This window comes from Saccostrea cucullata, unplaced genomic scaffold (genome assembly GCF_032062105.1).
Source record: "Saccostrea cucullata isolate Sc308-1 unplaced genomic scaffold, CSIRO_AGI_Scuc_v1 ctg2575, whole genome shotgun sequence".
In the NCBI taxonomy this organism is placed as follows: domain Eukaryota; kingdom Metazoa; phylum Mollusca; class Bivalvia; order Ostreida; family Ostreidae; genus Saccostrea; species Saccostrea cuccullata.
This window is the reverse complement of record NW_026935538.1, coordinates 47,268-57,761: the sequence shown is the minus strand read 5'-3', so window position 1 is coordinate 57,761 and position 10,494 is coordinate 47,268. Positions and strand designations below refer to the sequence as shown.

Below are 10,494 nucleotides of genomic sequence, written 5' to 3'. Positions count from 1 at the left end.
ATTTGTTTAGTTTTTTATTTAAAATAATCAATCACAGTTTGTAATCATTACCCTGTTTAAATTGTAGGAACTCCCATAGATGTCAATTGCGTCCTTTTATAAGTAGGCCTATTTGCGTTTCTATATAAGAAAAAATTATTTTAAAAAAATCATATTTGGATATTTTACTAGAAAAAAAACGTTGTAAGTAAGGTAGAAAGAAACGTTCTGATAATCGTAATGACTTCAACTTTTTCTTCTGTAGGCTCTCTTTATTTATGTAGCTAATGCGACCATATGAAGATCCGTGTCGCAGTAGATGCTGGCACAGAAAAGATTCCTCACTGATCAATGAAGTGCAGATTGTATGACAAAATTTGCAGCTCTCCATCAGAAAGTGATGGCGTCTCCATATGAGTGTGAAATTCTCAAGAGGGGCTTTAAATAGCAATCATGCAAACAAACTTTATTTATGTAGCAAAAAAAAAAATTTATCATCCGCATCAGTGGATTGTCTCCCAATTGTTTTACGTATACATGTACAAATAATCTCTAAAACAAGCTATAGCTATTGACTAAGAAGTTGGTGAAACAAGGAACAGTCACGTTAAAAATCAATTCATAAATTCTATGGTCGAGGTTATGATATTGTCTTAAAATACAATCTATAGGTAAGTCGAATGCTGACTGGCGTTTTTCAATTTATAATCCTTTACTGATATGGAACTATCTTCGTTTGCATGATCATTACAATGGTCACAAAGCGGTTTTAATTGATCGAATAGGGTTGCTTACCCCTCAATGATACCTAATTCCCTCTCTTATGTTTTAAGAGGTCCGTGTTTACCCTAGCTCCAGTTTTTATATTGTTTAAAAATAAATGGACGTTTGTGTTGATCACTGTTTGTTATCTCCGTATTTAATGACGTCTCTATATGAGGGAAAAATTATCGAGAGGGACGTTAAACAACATACAATCAATCAATCCATATTTCATTATTCTAAAAATATTTTTATTGAGAGGGTATTTTTTCTACAAGTGGTTAAGGATAAGGGAATATTATAGCATCAGTAAATCGGTTATAAAAAATGAAAATACTTGCTGTAACTTGCATTGATTTTAAAGAATATGCGAAATTGAAACGAAAAAAGGAAACAAACAACTAATGTTTGTGTGCCTATACATTGTATATCCATTGATTCATTGTTAGAAAAGTAATTAAATTAATACTGAAACAACAGGAGAAACCAGAGTTAATTACATCAATGTGACTGTACATTTTTAAAAACGATTCCTAAACAGAAAATAGATTCAATATGTTTTAAATAAACATGCAAAAACAATTGAATTTAAACAAAGTCTATGAAATTGTTTCATTCTGTTAGAAAGAAGACGGTACAGTTTGAGCTTTAATGTGCCCTAAAAATTGAATGTTCTTAAAAAGTTATGATATCGGCTTAAACAATAGTTGAGTAGATGATTATGATAAATCATGAAAGAATATGGCATGAATGAGGACCTTTCTGGTAGTATAGTATGACGTCATTAATTAGGTGAATTTCTAAGTTTAATGCAGAAAAGCCTCAAAATGACTCATTTCTGTGATTATATTCCTTTAGAAAATAGTGTCTGCCATCGTTGCCCACTTTAATTTTTGGATATATTATGTAAATTGTTATGAAAAATCACATATCTCAAAATCTTTCCGGGCGACGGTGGCAGAGTATGTTTTCTTGAAGAAAATTCCACTGAAAATTGATGTCTTCTGCAACTTTTTAAGAAAGTACGGGAAAATGCACAAGTTAATGACGTCACAATTAGCATTAAGGAGGTCATATGAGAAAAACTTTTTGTATATTCTTGCTGCAGGGAATTTCTATGATTAAGAAAATATGAATTTTGTTTTCTAATATCACTTTCATATTTTAAAAAATATCGGGCTTACTTTGTATTGAAACTGTACCTTCTTCTTTGCACTGTACGAGTATAAATTAAGAACAGGTAACATCTCGACCATTTCTTTTTATTTCTCATTCTTGTCCCATTTCAACATTGTTGAAAGAATTTCTCAATAGAGGATTGTTCATCGCCGGTTGCATGTTTTAAATGTAGATCATTGTCAGATAATGTAGCATTATTAATTTTTTGAATGCACAATATATCGGAATAAAGAGATGTTGACGAAGGGCTCTTAAAACAAAATTCGGTTTGTATAAGGTACAATATGTGACCCAAATACACGTAAATATATTCTATGTTTAAATCTAAATCCAGGGTTTAAGTTTCAAATTTGTCACAAAGCATTTAGAAAATATAAAATGTACGGATAAAATAAACTTTGTTACTAAACATTTCATAAAAAAAAATTAAAAAAAGAAAAGAAAACACAGGGCTGTGTCCTAAGAATGAAGTTTGTCAACAGCAAATAAATGAGCTTTTATTTCCAAATTGATTCTTTTTGTTATTGAAAAACAAAACTGAATCTTATTATTCGTTCACTTATTTATTATCAATACGTTATAAATAACTATCAATATCATTTTCAGCCACGTAGAATCGCTTTTGAAAGTGGGACGTGGCAGCCATAGGAAATTTTTTTTTTGCTTACTTGCTTGAAAAAATTGACAAAAAAAAAATGGGGGGGGGGGAGAGGAATTTTTTTTAATTCCCAACTTCTTTCAGTACCAATTTTTCTCCATTCAACACTACATTTTAAGTGGGGGGGGGGGGGGGGGTCAACAAGCCTTTCACTGAACATTTCCAATAGTAAAGGTACTGTTGGAAAAAGAAGGGGGCAGGCTGTCCTGCCCCCCCCCCCCTCCCCTTTGTTGCTTTGTGCCTGATTTTATTTTTGCAAATAGGGAATGGAATTTAAATATATCTCGCTAATTAAAATTTTAGGTCTTTAAATTGGACCAACGTAAAAACAAATGATGTAAGAATTACAAAATGAGTCTGAAAAGTATTCTTCAATAGCTTCATTATGCTTTAAAGCAAAGGATCATACACAATATGAATATATACCTGAATACCCACTTTATAGGTAATTCCTATAATATAAATATAGAAACATTATAAATGATCAGTGATCCAATTTATGCCATAGTCTCACAGACGCTTAAATGCCCCTTAAAACTGAGAAATGAGAATTATGAGACTTGAATAACAGTCATCATTTCTGTCAGATAACAATTGCGTTGTTCAATAGGACATGAAATCGGTAAGATTATTAAGCAAATTCATTTGATATTTAATACTTTGAAAAAATATATTACAAAAAGGAATGGTGTATTTTTGCGATATTTCAAGAACCGTTTAACCCTTTCTCTTCCGGCGCATTTTACATGATTTAGGAGGCCTTTTGACATGGCACTATTAAATTATTTTTAACTTTTTTATCCAAGGAGAGAGCTAGGCATAATGCATACCATTTTGTAGGAAATTTCTTAGAGATGATGTTTTATGACTATTTAGATTCTCAACCACTGACCTTATTAGTAAAAATTGAGGTCAAAGGTCAATTAAGTGCAAAATTTTATGGAATTTTTTAATACTTTTTAATCTTTAAGCTAAATATTAAGTATGATGTATGTTGAAATAGGAAATTTGGTATATACCCAAAAAAGAGCATTATACTGTACTACATGAAACACATAAACTTTTTTTTCAATTCTGCATATAACTACTTAAAAGGGGTTGCTAAGCAACACAGAATTCTTTAATTTTCGGACAGAAATTTTCATTTTTTACTCATCCTAGACACATTTATGCATCCCAGCACATATAAAAGTTAGATGTGAGGTCATAAAATTACAAGGGACATACAACAGATAAATTGACTTAAAGTTTGACCTTATTAGAACTATTTTAGGAGGTCAAAGGTCAAATAAGTGCAAAAGTTTCATCAATTTTTTTCAACACTTTTCAATATTCTTGCCATAATTTTACACAATGGATGCTGAAATGGAAAATTCTGAATATACTCTCAAGAAGGGATCAGAACTGCAATATCCATGCATCATTTTAGTTCAAATATCTGTTTAATGACCTTTAAGTGGTTGCTAAGCAACATCATTTTGAAGTTTTTGGCTATATACATGTTTGTTATTTCACATTTTGGACACATTCTAGACACTCTTTGTATATTTCATGAAATTGTTTGTAAGATATATATGGGCCATAAAGATGAAAGAACATTTTTGTATTAAAAATTGACCTTGACACTCTTGTTCTTCATGGGGGTCAAGGTCATATCAGTACAGAATTCTGCTTTAAACTGTAAGTAAATATCAATTTTGAAATGCTGAAGATGAATTCCAAATCATCTAATAGTTGACGTAATAAAAATGGCGAATGACAAAATTTGCAAGCAAAGAATTCTGGTCTGCTTCTTACAAACCCCTAGCAAAACATGTATACAATCTTTTTGTTAAACAAGAAATCCATTCTCTTGATGTCATTAGAAATAATCTTTATTTTCATGTATTTAATCTAACAAGAAAAAAAAATGATTTCATTACAAGATTTTTCTGGTATAACAGAGTTTAAGGGGTACAATAAAGACTTGACGTTATCTTGGAGGGAAATGATAATAATAGATAGCATTGGCAATATTTAACCCAAAACTGTTTAGTCAATAAGTTGAAAAATTGACGCTTATATCCAAATATACAAATCCAGAAATATTGCAAGATGAATTCCAGATCAGACTGAAATCTTCAACAAAATGTTGAAGAGCACTTTTACTTTGTGTCCACCATTCTTTTATCAACTGCCATTTCTCTCTAAGACTGGAGGAAGTTCTTTGACTTGTCCAAGACATTATTATTTGCTGTCAAGTACAAGTGATCAGCTTCTATCCTGTAAAAGATTTAAATATTTTGAAACAGATACATGTCATTGTGTATATTAATTTACATTTATAAATAAAAATTAAGAGTGCTAAAATTACTACATTTATTTGATTTTCCTTTTAAAATTAAATTGTATTATGTAATTCAAGTAGTTAAATGATATTGCTAAGTCAATGTATCAGGACTGATAATTCAACAACCTTGTAGTAAACCATCATGGTAAAATTACTGAACTAAAACAAATAGCATATTTGGCAATCTAACTAAAGCCAGACCTCTGTTTATGCTATCCAACATATAAAAAAACCTGGCAGTGGATGGAAGATCTAATTTTAATTATGCTACGAAAGCCATGAAGGGAACGTCATTTTTTCAAAAAAGTAAAAAATGAGATCTCGAATTAGACAATCCAATCCCATGGATTACTTATTTGAAATCGTTCCCTCGATTTATAATTCGAGATCTCAAATTACACAATCCGATCTTACGGATTACTAATTTGCCCCCTTAATTCATAATTTGAGATCTCGAATTACATACCGGTAATTTTTTTTCACAGATTAATAATTCGAGACCTCGATTTGTTACAACGTAAGTCTTATGATTTTGGCAATCTGTGCTTTTGAATTTCATTACATATATGTACAGATACATCCAACCATTTTAATCAATAAGTGCGTTCTGTTTATTTTGTTTCAGCAACCGATTGTTACCAACCTCTTTCATAACTAATTCAACGTATATTTATTTTAGAAATATATTACACAGGACCCATATTCACTTTTTCTATTTATGACTTTTAATTATTCTAATATACACGTAACAAAAAAACCTCTAAGATTTTTTGTTGTACAAATATCAGTATAAGCATATGGATTTGAAAATATTCATGTATTTTTTCTCATTTTGGACCGTTATATGTAATAAAAGGTAGGATGTAAAATACTACATGTACAATATTCTATTCTTAAAACATGTATTACCATATCCGATATGTACGGATAAATAATTTTAATGAAACATGTGAAATCATGGGAAGGGTTTACATTCTGAGGGAACAAATTGTTTAAACTATGAGAATGAAATATACAATCTGAGATAGCGTATTGTGTAATTTGAGGGAACAAATTGATAATCAGTGAAAATGAATTGGCAATCTGTTATAACAGATTGTCAATCCGAGAGACCGGATGGCATAAATCAAGAACTTGGTTTACTTTTATAATTTTTAAAAAAAATTTTGTCCCTATATGACTTTCATAGATTGGATACCTGCATGGCTGCCAAGGTTGTAAAAAGAAAGGAGACAATTGACTGCAAATGTTACTTCAGGGCAAAATTCCTGGGGCAAGGCTGTACGTGAGAATGGGATTGTTGATAAACCATCCAATGAGTTTGACCACCCATGTATATGATGTACGATAATTGGAAAGAGTCTAAAAAATTGAGAAAATGGAAATTCTAACCACATACTTTATGCAGATTGGAAATATAACAGCAGTCGATCTATAAAAACAGCTTGTTCCATATCTCGGCATTCATTCAAATAGATATTGCATGTTTAAATCATGTGTTTGTATGAATAATCAAGCATTATGAGTACACTGTATTATGTGTTTCAAACACTTATTTTTCAAAATATAAATCAAATGTTTATAGACTTGTATGAATGCAATATCATGAGAATGACACAAATGAAATTTGACTTTATTTTTTGAAATTTTAGAATATACAGAAATTTTCAACACCAAAACAAAAATTTACCTGTTCATTGGTGCCCTTACATATTAATTGGCCTTCGTAGTTCATGGTAGGCTTAGCAAGTGGGTATTCATAGATGAAAGTATTGTTGCATATGGTGCCTGCACCCTAAAAATTCAACGTGAAAGTCGTACATGTACACACTGGTACAAACATACTGAAAACAGCTATCCATTATTATGCAACTTTGATTTTACTTTGAACTTACGAGTGATTGTCAAAAACATCAAAGCTCAAAAGCAACACAAAATTGGTTGAACAATACGATATACGCAAACTGAAACATGAAGGAAGATCTAGTATTTTCTTTTGAACGTGAACTAATGCGTTTTAAACTTAAACTATTCAGTCAATGTACACGTATTCTCACCTGCTAATACCAAAGGCATGTCCGTATTATTTGATTCATTGATGTGATGATCTTCGTCGTGAAATAATCATGAAAATATTGACGTTCAGATTTCGGATCACCATCATGTTTACACCACAGCGGAAACACGTGGTTATTTCGATTCGTATCAACTCATACAGTGATGAGTCGTATTTATTTATAGATGCGAGTTTTTGTATTGTGAACTTTTGTGCCAATATAGATCTAACTAAATTGCAAATTAAGTATACAGTATAATAAGATACAACAATATTAAAAATCTGATTTTTTTTAGTAAAGATCGACGATTAGGGAATCTACAATTTTATCAACATTGTAACGTTATATCACTACATGAAATATATACATCATTACATGTAGATGAATAAATTAACATTTCTTATTCACAAAAGGCAGAACGATAGTATATATTTGTTTTTTGAAATCTATTTTTTGTATTATGAATTTATTTAAGTAAAAAATATATTTAAATGGTCAAATAGGTCTTATAAAAGAATTTGTTTTTTCGAGTAAGACGCAACAATTATCGACCTTGACGTTACATGTAAATATTGACCTATTTTTCCATAAAAACTATGCGAAGGTCACAAATTCAAATTATCGTAATTAAGAAAATACTGAGTGTAAGAAGGCCTGTAAGGGCTTGTTGGAAAGGAAATTTTCTCTACTTTTACCAGCTTTATTTTGTTTTCCCTATTTCAACACAGAAATAAACTTAAAACTGAGCTTTGTTTAAACATTACGAATAAAATCGAGAAAAAACACATAAGTGCAAGAAAATTCTTGTTTTTAAAATATACTTTAAAGTAACAACAATAATTTTTACATATTTTAAAAACAGAGAAAATATGCTTTAAGAATATAGCATACTTTCCTTATAAAGTTAATCAGGAAAAAAATGTCAATCGTCTGGAAAATCGGCAATTGCTTTGGAAAATTACGCCATTTTCAAAAAGTCACGTTTGTCTTCACAACGTAAAATCGATTAAATATCGGCAATCAAGACATAATCTTTTTAGATATTTTAAAAGTAGAGAAAATTTCCAAAAAGACGATATATAGTTTATATACCTTCGTGCTACCATAAAATAGATACGGAGATCTTATTTTAGCGAAGTCGTGTTTTAACGCGCCACCGGTCAATTTGACCGGTACGGAAGTGAAGGGGTTAAGCAGAATTTGTAGAAAGTATTCAATTTTTGCATTATTGGCGAGGGTTTTAAGATCGATAAAATGAATATATCCATAAACTAATTTTGCATTGGTTGTTATAACTGTCTCTCTCGACATTATAAAATCGTTAAAATTACCTTTCACTTAAATAATTATACCATTTTTTGGGGATAAATCGCAGAATTTGCGTCTCGCTTAATTTTACATTTTACAATCAGTGCATATACCACAAAATGTACATAGTTGTACGACTTAGATTTAATATGCTCATTCCTTAAGAATTCATTTCAAAAACAATTGTGGTTGTTGGGTCAAATCAAATGATACCCAAATACCTTATATCATGGAATAATCATGTGAAATAAGGAAGTCTAAACCTTAGGTTTAGTATTTAGAAGTTATGATTTTTTAGAAGAGGGTCAAACTGTAACATCAAGGTAATGAAATCAAAATCCTGATATTTTTTCCCTTAAGGACGTTCGATTCTGAGATTTTGAGCGTATTTTGGTCAGGTCATTTATTTATAAAATTCTGCATCATTTTTAAGTTCTAGCATCAAATCTGAATTCTACAATGCAAATTTAACTATATTCAATGAAAAAACAGCGATTAAATTCCATTCAAGTAGAATTAAGCTAGGGACTATATTTTGTGGCGGAAGAGTTTTTAGACGAAAATTATCATTTTTTCCATTTTGAACAATAACAGTACTGTTAATTTCGGATTCCTATTTTTCCATCCTGGTTGCACACAAAGCTGTTTTTTGCAGTGAAATGTGTTATGCTGGTTCTGAAATATCTCTTTAATTATTTCTTATAAATTCTATCAACAAAGTGTGGCAAATATAGTAAATATATACTCAACAAAAAAAGAAACGCATATTCAGATGAAACATGATAATCTAAGTTTACAGTTTAATCCTTATTTTTGTAAAAGTAATTTTAGAGGGTTTTTTTTTAAATTAAACATATCATGTGTTGCGAGTAGAAAAGCGAAGTTGTCATTCTTTGGGAATACCGTCTCAACTAATCCAAATGTCCTTTGTGACGTCTAAGCGCTGGTGGATTTCCAACGTACGGATGTCGTGCACGAATACCAGCTCTTCTCAGTCTCTTGCGAACAATTTATGCACTTTTATGCTGATTTTTCATCCAGCAATTGTAGCGGCAGTTAGTTTTTACAGCTTCTTAATCGCGTGAGGTGCTGAAGGGGGGGGGGGGGGGTTCAGACGATCATGCCTGGGTGTGGTTACCTGCAGACGGCCAATTCTTGGTCTTCCGACGTTAGCTTAACGGCTGCAAAGCCCATTGATGTATTCCAAATGCAGTTGCAACTTCCTGTTGCGTAGCTACAATTAATATCATCGTTAGCCTGGTTGTGTTCCTCTTTGTTATACCCGCACTTTCTAAAGAAAGTTCGGGTATATTGTTGTTACTCATGTCCGTCCGTCCGTCCGTCCGTCCGTCTGTCACACTTTTCTTCCCTGAACTCCTCCTACATTTTACACAGTAGCTTAATCATCTTTTGGGAGATGGTTGGTGGGGTCATGTAGATGTGCAGTAAGGTTTTGGAATTTCGATTTTGCCCCCGGGGGTCAAATGGGGGTCGAAAAATGACGTTTTTTGTCCAAAAAGCCCCGTCTTCCCTGAACTCCTTCTACATTTTACTCAGTAGCCTAACCAGCTTTTGGGAGATGGTTGGTGGGATCATGTAGATGTGCAGTAAGGTTTTGGAATTTTGATTTTGCCCCAGGGGGTCAAATGGGGGTCGAAAAATGACGTTTTTTAAGCAAAAAGCTCCGTCTTCCCTGAACTCCTCTTACATTTTACTCAGTAGCCTAACCAGCTTTTGGGAGATGGTTGGTGGGGTCATGTAGATGTGCAGTAAGGTTTTGGATTTTCGATTTTGCCCCGGGGGGTCAAATGGGGGTCGAAAAATGACGTTTTTTGTCCAAAAAGCCCCGTCTTCCCTGAACTCCTTCTACATTTTACTCAGTAGCCTAACCAGCTTTTGGGAGATGGTTGGTGGGGTCATGTAGATGTGCAGTAAGCTTTCGGAATTTTGATTTTGCCCCAGGGGGTCAAATGGGGGTCGAAAAATGACGTTTTTTAAGCAAAAAGCTCCGTCTTCCCTGAACTCCTCTTACATTTTACTCAGTAGCCTAACCAGCTTTTGGGAGATGGTTGGTGGGGTCATGTAGATGTGCAGTTAGGTTTTGGAATTTCGATTTTGCCCCGGGGGGTCAAATGGGGGTCGAAAAATGACGTTTTTTGTCCAAAAAGCCCCGTCTTCCCTGAACTCCTCTTACATTTTACTCAGTAGCCTAACCAGCTTTT

The 10,494-nt window shown here is 32.3% G+C and overlaps 1 long non-coding RNA gene across 1 annotated transcript; it reads right to left on the bottom strand.

The window, feature by feature from the left end:
- Window positions 1-4,516: 4,516 nt before the first annotated feature.
- On the bottom strand, window positions 4,517-7,042 carry LOC134243177 (uncharacterized). The gene is made up of 4 exons (XR_009986989.1): window positions 6,965-7,042; window positions 6,598-6,702; window positions 6,106-6,269; window positions 4,517-4,840 (listed from the first exon to the last, which is right to left on the bottom strand). It is a non-coding gene; the product is annotated as an uncharacterized LOC134243177 (long non-coding RNA).
- Between the last annotated feature and the right edge of the window lie 3,452 nt (window positions 7,043-10,494).